At 37.6% G+C, this 23,916-nt stretch overlaps 25 non-coding genes across 25 annotated transcripts; all 25 read right to left on the bottom strand.

Moving 5' to 3' along the window:
• Positions 1–695: 695 nt before the first annotated feature.
• Positions 696–767, bottom strand: trnac-gca (transfer RNA cysteine (anticodon GCA)). Its single transcript has one exon. It is a non-coding gene; the product is annotated as a tRNA-Cys (tRNA).
• Positions 768–1,348: 581 nt separating this feature from the next.
• On the bottom strand, positions 1,349–1,420 carry trnac-gca (transfer RNA cysteine (anticodon GCA)). The gene has a single exon. It is a non-coding gene; the product is annotated as a tRNA-Cys (tRNA).
• A 1,234-nt stretch (positions 1,421–2,654) lies between these two features.
• trnac-gca (transfer RNA cysteine (anticodon GCA)) lies at positions 2,655–2,726 on the bottom strand. The gene has a single exon. It is a non-coding gene; the product is annotated as a tRNA-Cys (tRNA).
• Positions 2,727–3,462: 736 nt separating this feature from the next.
• On the bottom strand, positions 3,463–3,534 carry trnac-gca (transfer RNA cysteine (anticodon GCA)). Its single transcript has one exon. It is a non-coding gene; the product is annotated as a tRNA-Cys (tRNA).
• Positions 3,535–4,270: 736 nt separating this feature from the next.
• On the bottom strand, positions 4,271–4,342 carry trnac-gca (transfer RNA cysteine (anticodon GCA)). The gene has a single exon. It is a non-coding gene; the product is annotated as a tRNA-Cys (tRNA).
• Positions 4,343–4,923: 581 nt separating this feature from the next.
• Positions 4,924–4,995, bottom strand: trnac-gca (transfer RNA cysteine (anticodon GCA)). The gene has a single exon. It is a non-coding gene; the product is annotated as a tRNA-Cys (tRNA).
• A 735-nt stretch (positions 4,996–5,730) lies between these two features.
• trnac-gca (transfer RNA cysteine (anticodon GCA)) lies at positions 5,731–5,802 on the bottom strand. The gene has a single exon. It is a non-coding gene; the product is annotated as a tRNA-Cys (tRNA).
• Positions 5,803–6,538: 736 nt separating this feature from the next.
• trnac-gca (transfer RNA cysteine (anticodon GCA)) lies at positions 6,539–6,610 on the bottom strand. Its single transcript has one exon. It is a non-coding gene; the product is annotated as a tRNA-Cys (tRNA).
• A 736-nt stretch (positions 6,611–7,346) lies between these two features.
• trnac-gca (transfer RNA cysteine (anticodon GCA)) lies at positions 7,347–7,418 on the bottom strand. The gene has a single exon. It is a non-coding gene; the product is annotated as a tRNA-Cys (tRNA).
• A 581-nt stretch (positions 7,419–7,999) lies between these two features.
• Positions 8,000–8,071, bottom strand: trnac-gca (transfer RNA cysteine (anticodon GCA)). The gene has a single exon. It is a non-coding gene; the product is annotated as a tRNA-Cys (tRNA).
• Positions 8,072–8,652: 581 nt separating this feature from the next.
• trnac-gca (transfer RNA cysteine (anticodon GCA)) lies at positions 8,653–8,724 on the bottom strand. Its single transcript has one exon. It is a non-coding gene; the product is annotated as a tRNA-Cys (tRNA).
• A 736-nt stretch (positions 8,725–9,460) lies between these two features.
• trnac-gca (transfer RNA cysteine (anticodon GCA)) lies at positions 9,461–9,532 on the bottom strand. Its single transcript has one exon. It is a non-coding gene; the product is annotated as a tRNA-Cys (tRNA).
• Positions 9,533–10,113: 581 nt separating this feature from the next.
• On the bottom strand, positions 10,114–10,185 carry trnac-gca (transfer RNA cysteine (anticodon GCA)). Its single transcript has one exon. It is a non-coding gene; the product is annotated as a tRNA-Cys (tRNA).
• A 2,223-nt stretch (positions 10,186–12,408) lies between these two features.
• On the bottom strand, positions 12,409–12,480 carry trnac-gca (transfer RNA cysteine (anticodon GCA)). Its single transcript has one exon. It is a non-coding gene; the product is annotated as a tRNA-Cys (tRNA).
• A 581-nt stretch (positions 12,481–13,061) lies between these two features.
• Positions 13,062–13,133, bottom strand: trnac-gca (transfer RNA cysteine (anticodon GCA)). Its single transcript has one exon. It is a non-coding gene; the product is annotated as a tRNA-Cys (tRNA).
• A 1,234-nt stretch (positions 13,134–14,367) lies between these two features.
• Positions 14,368–14,439, bottom strand: trnac-gca (transfer RNA cysteine (anticodon GCA)). Its single transcript has one exon. It is a non-coding gene; the product is annotated as a tRNA-Cys (tRNA).
• Positions 14,440–15,175: 736 nt separating this feature from the next.
• On the bottom strand, positions 15,176–15,247 carry trnac-gca (transfer RNA cysteine (anticodon GCA)). Its single transcript has one exon. It is a non-coding gene; the product is annotated as a tRNA-Cys (tRNA).
• Positions 15,248–15,829: 582 nt separating this feature from the next.
• trnac-gca (transfer RNA cysteine (anticodon GCA)) lies at positions 15,830–15,901 on the bottom strand. Its single transcript has one exon. It is a non-coding gene; the product is annotated as a tRNA-Cys (tRNA).
• A 1,073-nt stretch (positions 15,902–16,974) lies between these two features.
• Positions 16,975–17,046, bottom strand: trnac-gca (transfer RNA cysteine (anticodon GCA)). The gene has a single exon. It is a non-coding gene; the product is annotated as a tRNA-Cys (tRNA).
• A 582-nt stretch (positions 17,047–17,628) lies between these two features.
• On the bottom strand, positions 17,629–17,700 carry trnac-gca (transfer RNA cysteine (anticodon GCA)). Its single transcript has one exon. It is a non-coding gene; the product is annotated as a tRNA-Cys (tRNA).
• A 580-nt stretch (positions 17,701–18,280) lies between these two features.
• On the bottom strand, positions 18,281–18,352 carry trnac-gca (transfer RNA cysteine (anticodon GCA)). The gene has a single exon. It is a non-coding gene; the product is annotated as a tRNA-Cys (tRNA).
• A 582-nt stretch (positions 18,353–18,934) lies between these two features.
• On the bottom strand, positions 18,935–19,006 carry trnac-gca (transfer RNA cysteine (anticodon GCA)). Its single transcript has one exon. It is a non-coding gene; the product is annotated as a tRNA-Cys (tRNA).
• Positions 19,007–19,587: 581 nt separating this feature from the next.
• trnac-gca (transfer RNA cysteine (anticodon GCA)) lies at positions 19,588–19,659 on the bottom strand. Its single transcript has one exon. It is a non-coding gene; the product is annotated as a tRNA-Cys (tRNA).
• Positions 19,660–20,240: 581 nt separating this feature from the next.
• trnac-gca (transfer RNA cysteine (anticodon GCA)) lies at positions 20,241–20,312 on the bottom strand. The gene has a single exon. It is a non-coding gene; the product is annotated as a tRNA-Cys (tRNA).
• Positions 20,313–22,200: 1,888 nt separating this feature from the next.
• Positions 22,201–22,272, bottom strand: trnac-gca (transfer RNA cysteine (anticodon GCA)). Its single transcript has one exon. It is a non-coding gene; the product is annotated as a tRNA-Cys (tRNA).
• Positions 22,273–23,916: the final 1,644 nt, after the last annotated feature.

The following is a 23,916-nucleotide window of genomic DNA, read 5'->3' on the forward strand; positions in this document are numbered from 1 at the left end:
GAGGGACATTTTAGACTGAGTAACATAACCAAAAAAAGGAGTACTCCCTCTCTCAAGATACACTTAGAAAGTAGTTGATTTCAAGAGGGTGCAAGGATTTGAACGTGAGAAATTGTCTAATAAGGGACAATTTTCCCTGAGTAACATATTGGGAAAAAAAGTCCTCTACCCTCAAACAACTCTTTGAAAAATCTTGATTTAAAGGGGGCATCAGGATATGAACCTAGGACCTCTTGATCTGCAGTCAAATGCTCTACCACTGAGCTATACCCCCTGTGCTAGAAACTGTCTAAAGGTGGAAAGATTGTCTAATAAGGGACATTATAGCTGGATATCAACAAAAACTAATCAAGAGCACTCTCTCTCTGAAAACATACCCATAAAGTATTTGATTTCAAGATGACAAAAATATTACAAACTGACACCTATAGATCTGAAGTCTATTGCACTTCCACCTCTGTTAGGAACTGTCTGACAGAGAAAAAAACATTGAATGAGGGACATTTTAGACTGAGTAACATAACCAAAAAAGGAGTACTCCCTCTCTCAAGATACATTTAGAAAGTACTTGATTTCAAGGGGGTGCCAGGATTTGAACGTGAGAAATTGTCTAAAAGGGACAATTTTCCCTGAGTAACATATTGGGAAAAAAAGTCCTCTACCCTCAAACAACTCTTTGAAAAATCTTGATTTAAAGGGGGCATCAGGATTTGAACCTGGGACCTCTTGATCTGCAGTCAAATGCTCTACCACTGAGCTATACCCCCTCTGCTAGAAACTGTCTAAAGGTGGAAAAATTATCTAATAAGGGACATTATAGCTGGATATCAACAAAAACTAATAAAGAACACTCTCTCTCTGAAAACATACCCATAAAGTATTTGATTTCAAGATGACAAAAATATTACAATCTGAGAACTATAGATCTGAAGTCTGTTGCACTTCAACCTCTGTTAGGAACTGTCTGACAGAGAATAACCATCTAATGAGGGACATTTTTGCAGAGCACACCCTCTCTCAAGAAACACTGAGAAAGTACTTGATTTCAAAATGACAAAAATATTACAATCTGAGACCTATAGATCTGAAGTCTATTGCACTTCCACCTCTGTTAGGAACTGTCTGACAGAGAAAAAAACATTGAATGAGGGACATTTTAGACTGAGTAACATAACCAAAAAAAGGAGTACTCCCTCTCTCAAGATACACTTAGAAAGTAGTTGATTTCAAGGGGGTGCAAGGATTTGAACGTGAGAAATTGTCTAATAAGGGACAATTTTCCCTGAGTAACATATTGGGAAAAAAAGTCCTCTACCCTCAAACAACTCTTTGAAAAATCTTGATTTAAAGGGGGCATCAGGATTTGAACCTGGGACCTCTTGATCTGCAGTCAAATGCTCTACCACTGAGCTATACCCCCTCTGCTAGAAACTGTCTAAAGGTGGAAAAATTATCTAATAAGGGACATTATAGCTGGATATCAACAAAAACTAATAAAGAACACTCTCTCTCTGAAAACATACCCATAAAGTATTTGATTTCAAGATGACAAAAATATTACAATCTGAGAACTATAGATCTGAAGTCTGTTGCACTTCAACCTCTGTTAGGAACTGTCTGACAGAGAATAACCATCTAATGAGGGACATTTTTGCAGAGCACACCCTCTCTCAAGAAACACTGAGAAAGTACTTGATTTCAAGATGACAAAAATATTACAATCTGAGACCTATAGATCTGAAGTCTATTGCACTTCCACCTCTGTTAGGAACTGTCTGACAGAGAAAAAAACATTGAATGAGGGACATTTTAGACTGAGTAACATAACCAAAAAAAGGAGTACTCCCTCTCTCAAGATACACTTAGAAAGTAGTTGATTTCAAGGGGGTGCAAGGATTTGAACGTGAGAAATTGTCTAATAAGGGACAATTTTCCCTGAGTAACATATTGGGAAAAAAAGTCCTCTACCCTCAAACAACTCTTTGAAAAATCTTGATTTAAAGGGGGCATCAGGATTTGAACCTGGGACCTCTTGATCTGCAGTCATATGCTCTACCACTGAGCTATACCCCCTCTGCTAGAAACTGTCTAAAGGTGGAAAAATTATCTAATAAGGGACATTATAGCTGGATATCAACAAAAACTAATAAAGAACACTCTCTCTCTGAAAACATACCCATAAAGTATTTGATTTCAAGATGACAAAAATATTACAATCTGAGAACTATAGATCTGAAGTCTGTTGCACTTCAACCTCTGTTAGGAACTGTCTGACAGAGAATAACCATCTAATGAGGGACATTTTTGCAGAGCACACCCTCTCTCAAGAAACACTGAGAAAGTACTTGATTTCAAGATGACAAAAATATTACAATCTGAGACCTATAGATCTGAAGTCTATTGCACTTCCACCTCTGTTAGGAACTGTCTGACAGAGAAAAAAACATTGAATGAGGGACATTTTAGACTGAGTAACATAACCAAAAAAAGGAGTACTCCCTCTCTCAAGATACACTTAGAAAGTACTTGATTTCAAGGGGGTGCCAGGATTTGAACGTGAGAAATTGTCTAATAAGGGACAATTTTCAACGAGTAACATATTGGGAAAAAAAGTCCTCTACCCTCAAACAACTCTTTGAAAAATCCTGATTTAAAGGGGGCATCAGGATTCGAACCTGGGACCTCTTGATCTGCAGTCAAATGCTCTACCACTGAGCTATACCCCCTCTGCTAGAAACTGTCTAAAGTTGGAAAGATTGTCTAATAAGGGACATTATAGCTGGATATCAACAAAAACTAATAAAGAACACTCTCTCTCTGAAAACATACCCATAAAGTATTTGATTTCAAGATGACAAAAATATTACAATCTGAGAACTATAGATCTGAAGTCTGTTGCACTTCAACCTCTGTTAGGAACTGTCTGACAGAGAATAACCATCTAATGAGGGACATTTTTGCAGAGCACACCCTCTCTCAAGAAACACTGAGAAAGTACTTGATTTCAAGATGACAAAAATATTACAATCTGAGACCTATAGATCTGAAGTCTATTGCACTTCCACCTCTGTTAGGAACTGTCTGACAGAGAATAACCATCTAATGAGGGACATTTTTGCAGAGCACACCCTCTCTCAAGAAACACTGAGAAAGTACTTGATTTCAAGATGACAAAATATTACAATCTGAGACCTATAGATCTGAAGTCTATTGCACTTCCACCTCTGTTAGGAACTGTCTGACAGAGAAAAAAACATTGAATGAGGGACATTTTAGACTGAGTAACATAACCAAAAAAGGAGTACTCCCTCTCTCAAGATACATTTAGAAAGTACTTGATTTCAAGGGGGTGCCAGGATTTGAACGTGAGAAATTGTCTAAAAGGGACAATTTTCCCTGAGTAACATATTGGGAAAAAAAGTCCTCTACCCTCAAACAACTCTTTGAAAAATCTTGATTTAAAGGGGGCATCAGGATTTGAACCTGGGACCTCTTGATCTGCAGTCAAATGCTCTACCACTGAGCTATACCCCCTCTGCTAGAAACTGTCTAAAGGTGGAAAAATTATCTAATAAGGGACATTATAGCTGGATATCAACAAAAACTAATAAAGAACACTCTCTCTCTGAAAACATACCCATAAAGTATTTGATTTCAAGATGACAAAAATATTACAATCTGGGAACTATAGATCTGAAGTGTGTTGCACTTCAACCTCTGTTAGGAACTGTCTGACAGAGAATAACCATCTAATGAGGGACATTTTTGCAGAGCACACCCTCTCTCAAGAAACACTGAGAAAGTACTTGATTTCAAAATGACAAAAATATTACAATCTGAGACCTATAGATCTGAAGTCTATTGCACTTCCACCTCTGTTAGGAACTGTCTGACAGAGAATAACCATCTAATGAGGGACATTTTTGCAGAGCACACCCTCTCTCAAGAAACACTGAGAAAGTACTTGATTTCAAGATGACAAAATATTACAATCTGAGACCTATAGATCTGAAGTCTATTGCACTTCCACCTCTGTTAGGAACTGTCTGACAGAGAAAAAAACATTGAATGAGGGACATTTTAGACTGAGTAACATAACCAAAAAAGGAGTACTCCCTCTCTCAAGATACATTTAGAAAGTACTTGATTTCAAGGGGGTGCCAGGATTTGAACGTGAGAAATTGTCTAAAAGGGACAATTTTCCCTGAGTAACATATTGGGAAAAAAAGTCCTCTACCCTCAAACAACTCTTTGAAAAATCTTGATTTAAAGGGGGCATCAGGATTTGAACCTGGGACCTCTTGATCTGCAGTCAAATGCTCTACCACTGAGCTATACCCCCTCTGCTAGAAACTGTCTAAAGGTGGAAAAATTATCTAATAAGGGACATTGTAGCTGGATATCAACAAAAACTAATAAAGAACACTCTCTCTCTGAAAACATACCCATAAAGTATTTGATTTCAAGATGACAAAAATATTACAATCTGAGAACTATAGATCTGAAGTCTGTTGCACTTCAACCTCTGTTAGGAACTGTCTGACAGAGAATAACCATCTAATGAGGGACATTTTTGCAGAGCACACCCTCTCTCAAGAAACACTGAGAAAGTACTTGATTTCAAGATGACAAAAATATTACAATCTGAGACCTATAGATCTGAAGTCTATTGCACTTCCACCTCTGTTAGGAACTGTCTGACAGAGAAAAAAACATTGAATGAGGGACATTTTAGACTGAGTAACATAACCAAAAAAAGGAGTACTCCCTCTCTCAAGATACACTTAGAAAGTAGTTGATTTCAAGGGGGTGCAAGGATTTGAACGTGAGAAATTGTCTAATAAGGGACAATTTTCCCTGAGTAACATATTGGGAAAAAAAGTCCTCTACCCTCAAACAACTCTTTGAAAAATCCTGATTTAAAGGGGGCATCAGGATTCGAACCTGGGACCTCTTGATCTGCAGTCAAATGCTCTACCACTGAGCTATACCCCCTCTGCTAGAAACTGTCTAAAGTTGGAAAGATTGTCTAATAAGGGACATTATAGCTGGATATCAACAAAAACTAATAAAGAACACTCTCTCTCTGAAAACATACCCATAAAGTATTTGATTTCAAGATGACAAAATATTACAATCTGAGAACTATAGATCTGAAGTCTGTTGCACTTCAACCTCTGTTAGGAACTGTCTGACAGAGAATAACCATCTAATGAGGGACATTTTTGCAGAGCACACCCTCTCTCAAGAAACACTGAGAAAGTACTTGATTTCAAGATGACAAAAATATTACAATCTGAGACCTATAGATCTGAAGTCTATTGCACTTCCACCTCTGTTAGGAACTGTCTGACAGAGAATAACCATCTAATGAGGGACATTTTTGCAGAGCACACCCTCTCTCAAGAAACACTGAGAAAGTACTTGATTTCAAGATGACAAAATATTACAATCTGAGACCTATAGATCTGAAGTCTATTGCACTTCCACCTCTGTTAGGAACTGTCTGACAGAGAAAAAAACATTGAATGAGGGACATTTTAGACTGAGTAACATAACCAAAAAAGGAGTACTCCCTCTCTCAAGATACATTTAGAAAGTACTTGATTTCAAGGGGGTGCCAGGATTTGAACGTGAGAAATTGTCTAAAAGGGACAATTTTCCCTGAGTAACATATTGGGAAAAAAAGTCCTCTACCCTCAAACAACTCTTTGAAAAATCTTGATTTAAAGGGGGCATCAGGATTTGAACCTGGGACCTCTTGATCTGCAGTCAAATGCTCTACCACTGAGCTATACCCCCTCTGCTAGAAACTGTCTAAAGTTGGAAAGATTGTCTAATAAGGGACATTATAGCTGGATATCAACAAAAACTAATAAAGAACACTCTCTCTCTGAAAACATACCCATAAAGTATTTGATTTCAAGATGACAAAAATATTACAATCTGAGAACTATAGATCTGAAGTCTGTTGCACTTCAACCTCTGTTAGGAACTGTCTGACAGAGAATAACCATCTAATGAGGGACATTTTTGCAGAGCACACCCTCTCTCAAGAAACACTGAGAAAGTACTTGATTTCAAGATGACAAAAATATTACAATCTGAGACCTATAGATCTGAAGTCTATTGCACTTCCACCTCTGTTAGGAACTGTCTGACAGAGAATAACCATCTAATGAGGGACATTTTTGCAGAGCACACCCTCTCTCAAGAAACACTGAGAAAGTACTTGATTTCAAGATGACAAAATATTACAATCTGAGACCTATAGATCTGAAGTCTATTGCACTTCCACCTCTGTTAGGAACTGTCTGACAGAGAAAAAAACATTGAATGAGGGACATTTTAGACTGAGTAACATAACCAAAAAAGGAGTACTCCCTCTCTCAAGATACATTTAGAAAGTACTTGATTTCAAGGGGGTGCCAGGATTTGAACGTGAGAAATTGTCTAAAAGGGACAATTTTCCCTGAGTAACATATTGGGAAAAAAAGTCCTCTACCCTCAAACAACTCTTTGAAAAATCTTGATTTAAAGGGGGCATCAGGATTTGAACCTGGGACCTCTTGATCTGCAGTCAAATGCTCTACCACTGAGCTATACCCCCTCTGCTAGAAACTGTCTAAAGGTGGAAAAATTATCTAATAAGGGACATTATAGCTGGATATCAACAAAAACTAATAAAGAACACTCTCTCTCTGAAAACATACCCATAAAGTATTTGATTTCAAGATGACAAAAATATTACAATCTGAGAACTATAGATCTGAAGTCTGTTGCACTTCAACCTCTGTTAGGAACTGTCTGACAGAGAATAACCATCTAATGAGGGACATTTTTGCAGAGCACACCCTCTCTCAAGAAACACTGAGAAAGTACTTGATTTCAAAATGACAAAAATATTACAATCTGAGACCTATAGATCTGAAGTCTATTGCACTTCCACCTCTGTTAGGAACTGTCTGACAGAGAATAACCATCTAATGAGGGACATTTTTGCAGAGCACACCCTCTCTCAAGAAACACTGAGAAAGTACTTGATTTCAAGATGACAAAATATTACAATCTGAGACCTATAGATCTGAAGTCTATTGCACTTCCACCTCTGTTAGGAACTGTCTGACAGAGAAAAAAACATTGAATGAGGGACATTTTAGACTGAGTAACATAACCAAAAAAGGAGTACTCCCTCTCTCAAGATACATTTAGAAAGTACTTGATTTCAAGGGGGTGCCAGGATTTGAACGTGAGAAATTGTCTAAAAGGGACAATTTTCCCTGAGTAACATATTGGGAAAAAAAGTCCTCTACCCTCAAACAACTCTTTGAAAAATCTTGATTTAAAGGGGGCATCAGGATTTGAACCTGGGACCTCTTGATCTGCAGTCAAATGCTCTACCACTGAGCTATACCCCCTCTGCTAGAAACTGTCTAAAGGTGGAAAAATTATCTAATAAGGGACATTATAGCTGGATATCAACAAAAACTAATAAAGAACACTCTCTCTCTGAAAACATACCCATAAAGTATTTGATTTCAAGATGACAAAAATATTACAATCTGAGAACTATAGATCTGAAGTCTGTTGCACTTCAACCTCTGTTAGGAACTGTCTGACAGAGAATAACCATCTAATGAGGGACATTTTTGCAGAGCACACCCTCTCTCAAGAAACACTGAGAAAGTACTTGATTTCAAAATGACAAAAATATTACAATCTGAGACCTATAGATCTGAAGTCTATTGCACTTCCACCTCTGTTAGGAACTGTCTGACAGAGAAAAAAACATTGAATGAGGGACATTTTAGACTGAGTAACATAACCAAAAAAAGGAGTACTCCCTCTCTCAAGATACACTTAGAAAGTAGTTGATTTCAAGGGGGTGCAAGGATTTGAACGTGAGAAATTGTCTAATAAGGGACAATTTTCCCTGAGTAACATATTGGGAAAAAAAGTCCTCTACCCTCAAACAACTCTTTGAAAAATCTTGATTTAAAGGGGGCATCAGGATTTGAACCTGGGACCTCTTGATCTGCAGTCAAATGCTCTACCACTGAGCTATACCCCCTCTGCTAGAAACTGTCTAAAGGTGGAAAAATTATCTAATAAGGGACATTATAGCTGGATATCAACAAAAACTAATAAAGAACACTCTCTCTCTGAAAACATACCCATAAAGTATTTGATTTCAAGATGACAAAAATATTACAATCTGAGAACTATAGATCTGAAGTCTGTTGCACTTCAACCTCTGTTAGGAACTGTCTGACAGAGAATAACCATCTAATGAGGGACATTTTTGCAGAGCACACCCTCTCTCAAGAAACACTGAGAAAGTACTTGATTTCAAAATGACAAAAATATTACAATCTGAGACCTATAGATCTGAAGTCTATTGCACTTCCACCTCTGTTAGGAACTGTCTGACAGAGAAAAAAACATTGAATGAGGGACATTTTAGACTGAGTAACATAACCAAAAAAAGGAGTACTCCCTCTCTCAAGATACACTTAGAAAGTAGTTGATTTCAAGGGGGTGCAAGGATTTGAACGTGAGAAATTGTCTAATAAGGGACAATTTTCCCTGAGTAACATATTGGGAAAAAAAGTCCTCTACCCTCAAACAACTCTTTGAAAAATCCTGATTTAAAGGGGGCATCAGGATTCGAACCTGGGACCTCTTGATCTGCAGTCAAATGCTCTACCACTGAGCTATACCCCCTCTGCTAGAAACTGTCTAAAGTTGGAAAGATTGTCTAATAAGGGACATTATAGCTGGATATCAACAAAAACTAATAAAGAACACTCTCTCTCTGAAAACATACCCATAAAGTATTTGATTTCAAGATGACAAAAATATTACAATCTGAGAACTATAGATCTGAAGTCTGTTGCACTTCAACCTCTGTTAGGAACTGTCTGACAGAGAATAACCATCTAATGAGGGACATTTTTGCAGAGCACACCCTCTCTCAAGAAACACTGAGAAAGTACTTGATTTCAAGATGACAAAAATATTACAATCTGAGACCTATAGATCTGAAGTCTATTGCACTTCCACCTCTGTTAGGAACTGTCTGACAGAGAATAACCATCTAATGAGGGACATTTTTGCAGAGCACACCCTCTCTCAAGAAACACTGAGAAAGTACTTGATTTCAAGATGACAAAATATTACAATCTGAGACCTATAGATCTGAAGTCTATTGCACTTCCACCTCTGTTAGGAACTGTCTGACAGAGAAAAAAACATTGAATGAGGGACATTTTAGACTGAGTAACATAACCAAAAAAGGAGTACTCCCTCTCTCAAGATACATTTAGAAAGTACTTGATTTCAAGGGGGTGCCAGGATTTGAACGTGAGAAATTGTCTAAAAGGGACAATTTTCCCTGAGTAACATATTGGGAAAAAAAGTCCTCTACCCTCAAACAACTCTTTGAAGAATCTTGATTTAAAGGGGGCATCAGGATTTGAACCTGGGACCTCTTGATCTGCAGTCAAATGCTCTACCACTGAGCTATACCCCCTCTGCTAGAAACTGTCTAAAGGTGGAAAAAATTTCTAAAATGGGACATTATAGCTGGATATCAACAAAAACTAATAAAGAACACTCTCTCTCTGAAAACATACCCATAAAGTATTTGATTTCAAGATGACAAAAATATTACAATCTGAGAACTATAGATCTGAAGTCTGTTGCACTTCAACCTCTGTTAGGAACTGTCTGACAGAGAATAACCATCTAATGAGGGACATTTTTGCAGAGCACACCCTCTCTCAAGAAACACTGAGAAAGTACTTGATTTCAAGATGACAAAAATATTACAATCTGAGACCTATAGATCTGAAGTCTATTGCACTTCCACCTCTGTTAGGAACTGTCTGACAGAGAAAAAAACATTGAATGAGGGACATTTTAGACTGAGTAACATAACCAAAAAAAGGAGTACTCCCTCTCTCAAGATACATTTAGAAAGTACTTGATTTCAAGGGGGTGCCAGGATTTGAACGTGAGAAATTGTCTAATAAGGGACAATTTTCCTTGAGTAACATATTGGGGGAAAAAGTCCTCTACCCTCAAACAACTCTTTGAAAAATTTTGATTTAAAGGGGGCATCAGGATTTGAACCTGGGACCTCTTGATCTGCAGTCAAATGCTCTACCACTGAGCTATACCCCCTCTGCTAGAAACTGTCTAAAGGTGGAAAAATTGTCTAAAATGGGACATTATAGCTGGATATCAACAAAAACTAATAAAGAACACTCTCTCTCTGAAAACATACCCATAAAGTATTTGATTTCAAGATGACAAAAATATTACAATCTGAGAACTATAGATCTGAAGTCTGTTGCACTTCAACCTCTGTTAGGAACTGTCTGACAGAGAATAACCATCTAATGAGGGACATTTTTGCAGAGCACACCCTCTCTCAAGAAACACTGAGAAAGTACTTGATTTCAAGATGACAAAAATATTACAATCTGAGACCTATAGATCTGAAGTCTATTGCACTTCCACCTCTGTTAGGAACTGTCTGACAGAGAAAAAAACATTGAATGAGGGACATTTTAGACTGAGTAACATAACCAAAAAAAGGAGTACTCCCTCTCTCAAGATACACTTAGAAAGTACTTGATTTCAAGGGGGTGCCAGGATTTGAACGTGAGAAATTGTCTAATAAGGGACAATTTTCCCTGAGTAACATATTGGGGAAAAAAAGTCCTCTACCCTCAAACAACTCTTTGAAAAAACTTGATTTAAAGGGGGCATCAGGATTTGAACCTGGGACCTCGTGATCTGCAGTCAAATGCTCTACCACTGAGCTATACCCCCTCTGCTAGAAACTGTCTAAAGGCGGAAAAATTGTCTAATAAGGGACATTACAGCTGGATATCAACAGAAGCTCATCAAGAACACTCTCTCTCTGAAAACATACCCATAAAGTATTTGATTTCAAGATGACAAAAATATTACAAACTGAGACCTATAGATCTGAAGTCTATTGCACTTCCACCTCTGTTAGGAACTGTCTGACAGAGAAAAAAACATTGAATGAGGGACATTTTAGACTGAGTAACATAACCAAAAAAGGAGTACTCCCTCTCTCAAGATACATTTAGAAAGTACTTGATTTCAAGGGGGTGCCAGGATTTGAACGTGAGAAATTGTCTAATAAGGGACCATTTTCCCTGAGTAACATATTGGGAAAAAAAAGTCCTCTACCCTCAAACAACTCTTTGAAAAATCTTGATTTAAAGGGGGCATCAGGATTTGAACCTGGGACCTCTTGATCTGCAGTGAAATGCTCTACCACTGAGCTATACCCCCTCTGCTAGAAACTGTCTAAAGGTGGAAAAATTGTCTAATAAGGGACATTATAGCTGGATATCAACAAAAACGAATAAAGAACACTCTCTCTCTGAAAACATACCCATAAAGTATTTGATTTCAAGATGACAAAAATATTACAATCTGAGAACTATAGATCTGAAGTCTGTTGCACTTCAACCTCTGTTAGGAACTGTCTGACAGAGAATAACCATCTAATGAGGGACATTTTTGCAGAGCACACCCTCTCTCAAGAAACACTGAGAAAGTACTTGATTTCAAGATGACAAAAATATTACAATCTGAGACCTATAGATCTGAAGTCTATTGCACTTCCACCTCTGTTAGGAACTGTCTGACAGAGAAAAAAACATTGAATGAGGGACATTTTAGACTGAGTAACATAACCAAAAAAAGGAGTACTCCCTCTCTCAAGATACACTTAGAAAGTAGTTGATTTCAAGAGGGTGCAAGGATTTGAACGTGAGAAATTGTCTAATAAGGGACAATTTTCCCTGAGTAACATATTGGGAAAAAAAGTCCTCTACCCTCAAACAACTCTTTGAAAAATCTTGATTTAAAGGGGGCATCAGGATATGAACCTAGGACCTCTTGATCTGCAGTCAAATGCTCTACCACTGAGCTATACCCCCTGTGCTAGAAACTGTCTAAAGGTGGAAAGATTGTCTAATAAGGGACATTATAGCTGGATATCAACAAAAACTAATCAAGAGCACTCTCTCTCTGAAAACATACCCATAAAGTATTTGATTTCAAGATGACAAAAATATTACAAACTGACACCTATAGATCTGAAGTCTATTGCACTTCCACCTCTGTTAGGAACTGTCTGACAGAGAAAAAAACATTGAATGAGGGACATTTTAGACTGAGTAACATAACCAAAAAAGGAGTACTCCCTCTCTCAAGATACATTTAGAAAGTACTTGATTTCAAGGGGGTGCCAGGATTTGAACGTGAGAAATTGTCTAAAAGGGACAATTTTCCCTGAGTAACATATTGGGAAAAAAAGTCCTCTACCCTCAAACAACTCTTTGAAAAATCTTGATTTAAAGGGGGCATCAGGATTTGAACCTGGGACCTCTTGATCTGCAGTCAAATGCTCTACCACTGAGCTATACCCCCTCTGCTAGAAACTGTCTAAAGGTGGAAAAATTATCTAATAAGGGACATTATAGCTGGATATCAACAAAAACTAATAAAGAACACTCTCTCTCTGAAAACATACCCATAAAGTATTTGATTTCAAGATGACAAAAATATTACAATCTGAGAACTATAGATCTGAAGTCTGTTGCACTTCAACCTCTGTTAGGAACTGTCTGACAGAGAATAACCATCTAATGAGGGACATTTTTGCAGAGCACACCCTCTCTCAAGAAACACTGAGAAAGTACTTGATTTCAAAATGACAAAAATATTACAATCTGAGACCTATAGATCTGAAGTCTATTGCACTTCCACCTCTGTTAGGAACTGTCTGACAGAGAAAAAAACATTGAATGAGGGACATTTTAGACTGAGTAACATAACCAAAAAAAGGAGTACTCCCTCTCTCAAGATACACTTAGAAAGTAGTTGATTTCAAGGGGGTGCAAGGATTTGAACGTGAGAAATTGTCTAATAAGGGACAATTTTCCCTGAGTAACATATTGGGAAAAAAAGTCCTCTACCCTCAAACAACTCTTTGAAAAATCTTGATTTAAAGGGGGCATCAGGATTTGAACCTGGGACCTCTTGATCTGCAGTCAAATGCTCTACCACTGAGCTATACCCCCTCTGCTAGAAACTGTCTAAAGGTGGAAAAATTATCTAATAAGGGACATTATAGCTGGATATCAACAAAAACTAATAAAGAACACTCTCTCTCTGAAAACATACCCATAAAGTATTTGATTTCAAGATGACAAAAATATTACAATCTGAGAACTATAGATCTGAAGTCTGTTGCACTTCAACCTCTGTTAGGAACTGTCTGACAGAGAATAACCATCTAATGAGGGACATTTTTGCAGAGCACACCCTCTCTCAAGAAACACTGAGAAAGTACTTGATTTCAAGATGACAAAAATATTACAATCTGAGACCTATAGATCTGAAGTCTATTGCACTTCCACCTCTGTTAGGAACTGTCTGACAGAGAAAAAAACATTGAATGAGGGACATTTTAGACTGAGTAACATAACCAAAAAAAGGAGTACTCCCTCTCTCAAGATACACTTAGAAAGTAGTTGATTTCAAGGGGGTGCAAGGATTTGAACGTGAGAAATTGTCTAATAAGGGACAATTTTCCCTGAGTAACATATTGGGAAAAAAAGTCCTCTACCCTCAAACAACTCTTTGAAAAATCTTGATTTAAAGGGGGCATCAGGATTTGAACCTGGGACCTCTTGATCTGCAGTCATATGCTCTACCACTGAGCTATACCCCCTCTGCTAGAAACTGTCTAAAGGTGGAAAAATTATCTAATAAGGGACATTATAGCTGGATATCAACAAAAACTAATAAAGAACACTCTCTCTCTGAAAACATACCCATAAAGTATTTGATTTCAAGATGACAAAAATATTACAATCTGAGAACTATAGATCTGAAGTCTGTTGCACTTCAACCTCTGTTAGGAACTGTCTGACAGAGAATAACCATCTAATGAGGGACATTTTTGCAGAGCACACCCTCTCTCAAGAAACACTGAGAAAGTACTTGATTTCAAGATGACAAAAATATTACAATCTGAGACCTATAGATCTGAAGTCTATTGCACTTCCACCTCTGTTAGGAACTGTCTGACAGAGAAAAAAACATTGAATGAGGGACATTTTAGACTGAGTAACATAACCAAAAAAAGGAGTACTCCCTCTCTCAAGATACACTTAGAAAGTACTTGATTTCAAGGGGGTGCCAGGATTTGAACGTGAGAAATTGTCTAATAAGGGACAATTTTCAACGAGTAACATATTGGGAAAAAAAGTCCTCTACCCTCAAACAACTCTTTGAAAAATCCTGATTTAAAGGGGGCATCAGGATTCGAACCTGGGACCTCTTGATCTGCAGTCAAATGCTCTACCACTGAGCTATACCCCCTCTGCTAGAAACTGTCTAAAGTTGGAAAGATTGTCTAATAAGGGACATTATAGCTGGATATCAACAAAAACTAATAAAGAACACTCTCTCTCTGAAAACATACCCATAAAGTATTTGATTTCAAGATGACAAAAATATTACAATCTGAGAACTATAGATCTGAAGTCTGTTGCACTTCAACCTCTGTTAGGAACTGTCTGACAGAGAATAACCATCTAATGAGGGACATTTTTGCAGAGCACACCCTCTCTCAAGAAACACTGAGAAAGTACTTGATTTCAAGATGACAAAAATATTACAATCTGAGACCTATAGATCTGAAGTCTATTGCACTTCCACCTCTGTTAGGAACTGTCTGACAGAGAATAACCATCTAATGAGGGACATTTTTGCAGAGCACACCCTCTCTCAAGAAACACTGAGAAAGTACTTGATTTCAAGATGACAAAATATTACAATCTGAGACCTATAGATCTGAAGTCTATTGCACTTCCACCTCTGTTAGGAACTGTCTGACAGAGAAAAAAACATTGAATGAGGGACATTTTAGACTGAGTAACATAACCAAAAAAGGAGTACTCCCTCTCTCAAGATACATTTAGAAAGTACTTGATTTCAAGGGGGTGCCAGGATTTGAACGTGAGAAATTGTCTAAAAGGGACAATTTTCCCTGAGTAACATATTGGGAAAAAAAGTCCTCTACCCTCAAACAACTCTTTGAAAAATCTTGATTTAAAGGGGGCATCAGGATTTGAACCTGGGACCTCTTGATCTGCAGTCAAATGCTCTACCACTGAGCTATACCCCCTCTGCTAGAAACTGTCTAAAGGTGGAAAAATTTTCTAAAATGGGACATTATAGCTGGATATCAACAAAAACTAATAAAGAACACTCTCTCTCTGAAAACATACCCATAAAGTATTTGATTTCAAGATGACAAAAATATTACAATCTGAGAACTATAGATCTGAAGTCTGTTGCACTTCAACCTCTGTTAGGAACTGTCTGACAGAGAATAACCATCTAATGAGGGACATTTTTGCAGAGCACACCCTCTCTCAAGAAACACTGAGAAAGTACTTGATTTCAAGATGACAAAAATATTACAATCTGAGACCTATAGATCTGAAGTCTATTGCACTTCCACCTCTGTTAGGAACTGTCTGACAGAGAAAAAAACATTGAATGAGGGACATTTTAGACTGAGTAACATAACCAAAAAAAGGAGTACTCCATCTCTAAAGATACACTTAGAAAGTACTTGATTTCAAGGGGGTGCCAGGATTTGAACGTGAGAAATTGTCTAATAAGGGACAATTTTCCCTGAGTAACATATTGGGGGAAAAAAGTCCTCTACCCTCAAACAACTCTTTGAAAAAACTAGATTTAAAGGGGGCATCAGGATTTGAACCTGGGACCTCTTGATCTGCAGTCAAATGCTCTACCACTGAGCTATACCCCCTCTGCTAGAAACTGTCTAAAGGTGGAAAAATTGTCTAAAATGGGACATTATAGCTGGATATCAACAAAAACTAATAAAGAACACTCTCTCTCTGAAAACATACCCATAAAGTATTTGATTTCAAGATGACAAAAATATTACAATCTGAGAACTATAGATCTGAAGTCTGTTGCACTTCAACCTCTGTTAGGAACTGTCTGACAGAGAATAACCATCTAATGAGGGACATTTTTGCAGAGCACACCCTCTCTCAAGAAACACTGAGAAAGTACTTGATTTCAAGATGACAAAAATATTACAATCTGAGACCTATAGATCTGAAGTCTATTGCACTTCCACCTCTGTTAGGAACTGTCTGACAGAGAAAAAAACATTGAATGAGGGACATTTTAGACTGAGTAACATAACCAAAAAAGGAGTGCTCCCTCTCTCAAGATACATTTAGAAAGTACTTGATTTCAAGGGGGTGCCAGGATTTGAACGTGAGAAATTGTCTAATAAGGGACAATTTTCCCTGAGTAACATATTGGGAAAAAAAGTCCTATACCCTCAAACAACTCTTTGAAAAAACTTGATTTAAAGGGGGCATCAGGATATGAACCTAGGACCTCTTGATCTGCAGTCAAATGCTCTACCACTGAGCTATACCCCCTCTGCTAGAAACTGTCTAAAGGTGGAAAGATTGTCTAATAAGGGACATTATAGCTGGATATCAACAAAAACTAATCAAGAGCACTCTCTCTCTGAAAACATACCCATAAAGTATTTGATTTCAAGATGACAAAAATATTACAAACTGACACCTATAGATCTGAAGTCTATTGCACTTCCACCTCTGTTAGGAACTGTCTGACAGAGAAAAAAACATTGAATGAGGGACATTTTAGACTGAGTAACATAACCAAAAAAGGAGTACTCCCTCTCTCAAGATACATTTAGAAAGTACTTGATTTCAAGGGGGTGCCAGGATTTGAACGTGAGAAATTGTCTAAAAGGGACAATTTTCCCTGAGTAACATATTGGGGAAAAAAGTCCTCTACCCTCAAACAACTCTTTGAAAAATCTTGATTTAAAGGGGGCATCAGGATTTGAACCTGGGACCTCTTGATCTGCAGTCAAATGCTCTACCACTGAGCTATACCCCCTCTGCTAGAAACTGTCTAAAGGTGGAAAAATTGTCTAAAATGGGACATTATAGCTGGATATCAACAAAAACTAATAAAGAACACTCTCTCTCTGAAAACATACCCATAAAGTATTTGATTTCAAGATGACAAAAATATTACAATCTGAGAACTATAGATCTGAAGTCTGTTGCACTTCAACCTCTGTTAGGAACTGTCTGACAGAGAATAACCATCTAATGAGGGACATTTTTGCAGAGCACACCCTCTCTCAAGAAACACTGAGAAAGTACTTGATTTCAAGATGACAAAAATATTACAATCTGAGACCTATAGATCTGAAGTCTATTGCACTTCCACCTCTGTTAGGAACTGTCTGACAGAGAAAAAAACATTGAATGAGGGACATTTTAGACTGAGTAACATAACCAAAAAAAGGAGTACTCCATCTCTCAAGATACACTTAGAAAGTACTTGATTTCAAGGGGGTGCCAGGATTTGAACGTGAGAAATTGTCTAATAAGGGACAATTTTCCCTGAGTAACATATTGGGGGAAAAAAGTCCTCTACCCTCAAACAACTCTTTGAAAAAACTTGATTTAAAGGGGGCATCAGGATTTGAACCTGGGACCTCTTGATCTGCAGTCAAATGCTCTACCACTGAGCTATACCCCCTCTGCTAGAAACTGTCTAAAGGTGGAAAAATTATCTAATAAGGGACATTATAGCTGGATATCAACAAAAACTAATAAAGAACACTCTCTCTCTGAAAACATACCCATAAAGTATTTGATTTCAAGATGACAAAAATATTACAATCTGAGAACTATAGATCTGAAGTCTGTTGCACTTCAACCTCTGTTAGGAACTGTCTGACAGAGAATAACCATCTAATGAGGGACATTTTTGCAGAGCACACCCTCTCTCAAGAAACACTGAGAAAGTACTTGATTTCAAGATGACAAAAATATTACAATCTGAGACCTATAGATCTGAAGTCTATTGCACTTCCACCTCTGTTAGGAACTGTCTGACAGAGAAAAAAACATTGAATGAGGGACATTTTAGACTGAGTAACATAACCAAAAAAAGGAGTACTCCCTCTCTCAAGATACACTTAGAAAGTACTTGATTTCAAGGGGGTGCCAGGATTTGAACGTGAGAAATTGTCTAATAAGGGACAATTTTCAACGAGTAACATATTGGGAAAAAAGTCCTCTACCCTCAAACATCTCTTTGAAAAATCCTGATTTAAAGGGGGCATCAGGATTCGAACCTGGGACCTCTTGATCTGCAGTCAAATGCTCTACCACTGAGCTATACCCCCTCTGCTAGAAACTGTCTAAAGTTGGAAAGATTGTCTAATAAGGGACATTATAGCTGGATATCAACAAAAACTAATAAAGAACACTCTCTCTCTGAAAACATACCCATAAAGTATTTGATTTCAAGATGACAAAAATATTACAATCTGAGAACTATAGATCTGAAGTCTGTTGCACTTCAACCTCTGTTAGGAACTGTCTGACAGAGAATAACCATCTAATGAGGGACATTTTTGCTGAGCACACCCTCTCTCAAGAAACACTGAGAAAGTACTTGATTTCAAGATGACAAAAATATTACAATCTGAGACCTATAGATCTGAAGTCTATTGCACTTCCACCTCTGTTAGGAACTGTCTGACAGAGAAAAAAACATTGAATGAGGGACATTTTAGACTGAGTGACATAACCAAAAAAAGGAGTACTCCATCTCTCAAGATACACTTAGAAAGTACTTGATTTCAAGGGGGTGCCAGGATTTGAACGTGAGAAATTGTCTAATAAGGGACAATTTTCCCTGAGTAACATATTGGGGGAAAAAAGTCCTCTACCCTCAAACAACTCTTTGAAAAAACTTGATTTAAAGGGGGCATCAGGATTTGAACCTGGGACCTCTTGATCTGCAGTCAAATGCTCTACCACTGAGCTATACCCCCTCTGCTAGAAACTGTCTAAAGGTGGAAAAATTATCTAATAAGGGACATTATAGCTGGATATCAACAAAAACTAATAAAGAACACTCTCTCTCTGAAAACATACCCATAAAGTATTTGATTTCAAGATGACAAAAATATTACAATCTGAGAACTATAGATCTGAAGTCTGTTGCACTTCAACCTCTGTTAGGAACTGTCTGACAGAGAATAACCATCTAATGAGGGACATTTTTGCAGAGCACACCCTCTCTCAAGAAACACTGAGAAAGTACTTGATTTCAAGATGACAAAAATATTACAATCTGAGACCTATAGATCTGAAGTCTATTGCACTTCCACCTCTGTTAGGAACTGTCTGACAGAGAAAAAAACATTGAATGAGGGACATTTTAGACTGAGTAACATAACCAAAAAAAGGAGTACTCCCTCTCTCAAGATACACTTAGAAAGTACTTGATTTCAAGGGGGTGCCAGGATTTGAACGTGAGAAATTGTCTAATAAGGGACAATTTTCAACGAGTAACATATTGGGAAAAAAAGTCCTCTACCCTCAAACATCTCTTTGAAAAATCCTGATTTAAAGGGGGCATCAGGATTCGAACCTGGGACCTCTTGATCTGCAGTCAAATGCTCTACCACTGAGCTATACCCCCTCTGCTAGAAACTGTCTAAAGTTGGAAAGATTGTCTAATAAGGGACATTATAGCTGGATATCAACAAAAACTAATAAAGAACACTCTCTCTCTGAAAACATACCCATAAAGTATTTGATTTCAAGATGACAAAAATATTACAATCTGAGAACTATAGATCTGAAGTCTGTTGCACTTCAACCTCTGTTAGGAACTGTCTGACAGAGAATAACCATCTAATGAGGGACATTTTTGCAGAGCACACCCTCTCTCAAGAAACACTGAGAAAGTACTTGATTTCAAGATGACAAAAATATTACAATCTGAGACCTATAGATCTGAAGTCTATTGCACTTCCACCTCTGTTAGGAACTGTCTGACAGAGAAAAAAACATTGAATGAGGGACATTTTAGACTGAGTAACATAACCAAAAAAAGGAGTACTCCCTCTCTCAAGATACACTTAGAAAGTACTTGATTTCAAGGGGGTGCCAGGATTTGAACGTGAGAAATTGTCTAATAAGGGACAATTTTCAACGAGTAACATATTGGGAAAAAAAGTCCTCTACCCTCAAACAACTCTTTGAAAAATCCTGATTTAAAGGGGGCATCAGGATTCGAACCTGGGACCTCTTGATCTGCAGTCAAATGCTCTACCACTGAGCTATACCCCCTCTGCTAGAAACTGTCTAAAGTTGGAAAGATTGTCTAATAAGGGACATTATAGCTGGATATCAACAAAAACTAATAAAGAACACTCTCTCTCTGAAAACATACCCATAAAGTATTTGATTTCAAGATGACAAAAATATTACAATCTGAGAACTATAGATCTGAAGTCTGTTGCACTTCAACCTCTGTTAGGAACTGTCTGACAGAGAATAACCATCTAATGAGGGACATTTTTGCAGAGCACACCCTCTCTCAAGAAACACTGAGAAAGTACTTGATTTCAAGATGACAAAAATATTACAATCTGAGACCTATAGATCTGAAGTCTATTGCACTTCCACCTCTGTTAGGAACTGTCTGACAGAGAATAACCATCTAATGAGGGACATTTTTGCAGAGCACACCCTCTCTCAAGAAACACTGAGAAAGTACTTGATTTCAAGATGACAAAAATATTACAATCTGAGACCTATAGATCTGAAGTCTATTGCACTTCCACCTCTGTTAGGAACTGTCTGACAGAGAAAAAAACATTGAATGAGGGACATTTTAGACTGAGTAACATAACCAAAAAAAGGAGTACTCCATCTCTCAAGATACACTTAGAAAGTACTTGATTTCAAGGGGGTGCCAGGATTTGAACGTGAGAAATTGTCTAATAAGGGACAATTTTCCCTGAGTAACATATTGGGGGAAAAAAGTCCTCTACCCTCAAACAACTCTTTGAAAAAACTTGATTTAAAGGGGGCATCAGGATTTGAACCTGGGACCTCATGATCTGCAGTCAAATGCTCTACCACTGAGCTATACCCCCTCTGCTAGAACCTGTGTAAAGGCCGAAAAATTGTCTAATAAGGGACATTACAGCTGGATATCAACAGAAGCTCATCAAGAACACTCTCTCTCTGAAAACATACCCATAAAGTATTTGATTTCAAGATGACAAAAATATTACAAACTGAGACCTATAGATCTGAAGTCTATTGCACTTCCACCTCTGTTAGGAACTGTCTGACAGAGAAAAAAAACATTGAATGAGGGACATTTTAGACTGAGTAACATAACCAAAAAAGGAGTGCTCCCTCTCTCAAGATACATTTAGAAAGTACTTGATTTCAAGGGGGTGCCAGGATTTGAACGTGAGAAATTGTCTAATAAGGGACAATTTTCCCTGAGTAACATATTGGGAAAAAAAGTCCTATACCCTCAAACAACTCTTTGAAAAAACTTGATTTAAAGGGGGCATCAGGATATGAACCTAGGACCTCTTGATCTGCAGTCAAATGCTCTACCACTGAGCTATACCCCCTCTGCTAGAAACTGTCTAAAGTTGGAAAGATTGTCTAATAAGGGACATTATAGCTGGATATCAACAAAAACTAATAAAGAACACTCTCTCTCTGAAAACATACCCATAAAGTATTTGATTTCAAGATGACAAAAATATTACAATCTGAGAACTATAGATCTGAAGTCTGTTGCACTTCAACCTCTGTTAGGAACTGTCTGACAGAGAATAACCATCTAATGAGGGACATTTTTGCAGAGCACACCCTCTCTCAAGAAACACTGAGAAAGTACTTGATTTCAAGATGACAAAAATATTACAATCTGAGACCTATAGATCTGAAGTCTATTGCACTTCCACCTCTGTTAGGAACTGTCTGACAGAGAAAAAAACATTGAATGAGGGACATTTTAGACTGAGTAACATAACCAAAAAAAGGAGTACTCCCTCTCTCAAGATACACTTAGAAAGTACTTGATTTCAAGGGGGTGCCAGGATTTGAACGTGAGAAATTGTCTAATAAGGGACAATTTTCAACGAGTAACATATTGGGAAAAAAAGTCCTCTACCCTCAAACAACTCTTTGAAAAATCCTGATTTAAAGGGGGCATCAGGATTCGAACCTGGGACCTCTTGATCTGCAGTCAAATGCTCTACCACTGAGCTATACCCCCTCTGCTAGAAACTGTCTAAAGTTGGAAAGATTGTCTAATAAGGGACATTATAGCTGGATATCAACAAAAACTAATAAAGAACACTCTCTCTCTGAAAACATACCCATAAAGTATTTGATTTCAAGATGACAAAAATATTACAATCTGAGAACTATAGATCTGAAGTCTGTTGCACTTCAACCTCTGTTAGGAACTGTCTGACAGAGAATAACCATCTAATGAGGGACATTTTTGCAGAGCACACCCTCTCTCAAGAAACACTGAGAAAGTACTTGATTTCAAGATGACAAAAATATTACAATCTGAGACCTATAGATCTGAAGTCTATTGCACTTCCACCTCTGTTAGGAACTGTCTGACAGAGAATAACCATCTAATGAGGGACATTTTTGCAGAGCACACCCTCTCTCAAGAAACACTGAGAAAGTACTTGATTTCAAGATGACAAAAATATTACAATCTGAGACCTATAGATCTGAAGTCTATTGCACTTCCACCTCTGTTAGGAACTGTCTGACAGAGAAAAAAACATTGAATGAGGGACATTTTAGACTGAGTAACATAACCAAAAAAAGGAGTACTCCATCTCTCAAGATACACTTAGAAAGTACTTGATTTCAAGGGGGTGCCAGGATTTGAACGTGAGAAATTGTCTAATAAGGGACAATTTTCCCTGAGTAACATATTGGGGGAAAAAAGTCCTCTACCCTCAAACAACTCTTTGAAAAAACTTGATTTAAAGGGGGCATCAGGATTTGAACCTGGGACCTCATGATCTGCAGTCAAATGCTCTACCACTGAGCTATACCCCCTCTGCTAGAACCTGTCTAAAGGCGGAAAAATTGTCTAATAAGGGACATTACAGCTGGATATCAACAGAAGCTCATCAAGAACACTCTCTCTCTGAAAACATACCCATAAAGTATTTGATTTCAAGATGACAAAAATATTACAAACTGAGACCTATAGATCTGAAGTCTATTGCACTTCCACCTCTGTTAGGAACTGTCTGACAGAGAAAAAAAACATTGAATGAGGGACATTTTAGACTGAGTAACATAACCAAAAAAGGAGTGCTCCCTCTCTCAAGATACATTTAGAAAGTACTTGATTTCAAGGGGGTGCCAGGATTTGAACGTGAGAAATTGTCTAATAAGGGACAATTTTCCCTGAGTAACATATTGGGAAAAAAAGTCCTATACCCTCAAACAACTCTTTGAAAAAACTTGATTTAAAGGGGGCATCAGGATATGAACCTAGGACCTCTTGATCTGCAGTCAAATGCTCTACCACTGAGCTATACCCCCTCTGCTAGAAACTGTCTAAAGGTGGAAAGATTGTCTAATAAGGGACATTATAGCTGGATATCAACAAAAACTAATCAAGAGCACTCTCTCTCTGAAAACATACCCATAAAGTATTTGATTTCAAGATGACAAAAATATTACAAACTGACACCTATAGATCTGAAGTCTATTGCACTTCCACCTCTGTTAGGAACTGTCTGACAGAGAAAAAAACATTGAATGAGGGACATTTTAGACTGAGTAACATAACCAAAAAAGGAGTACTCCCTCTCTCAAGATACATTTAGAAAGTACTTGATTTCAAGGGGGTGCCAGGATTTGAACGTGAGAAATTGTC

This window comes from Oncorhynchus kisutch, unplaced genomic scaffold (assembly GCF_002021735.2).
Source record: "Oncorhynchus kisutch isolate 150728-3 unplaced genomic scaffold, Okis_V2 scaffold4071, whole genome shotgun sequence".
Taxonomy (NCBI): Eukaryota; Metazoa; Chordata; class Actinopteri; order Salmoniformes; family Salmonidae; genus Oncorhynchus; species Oncorhynchus kisutch.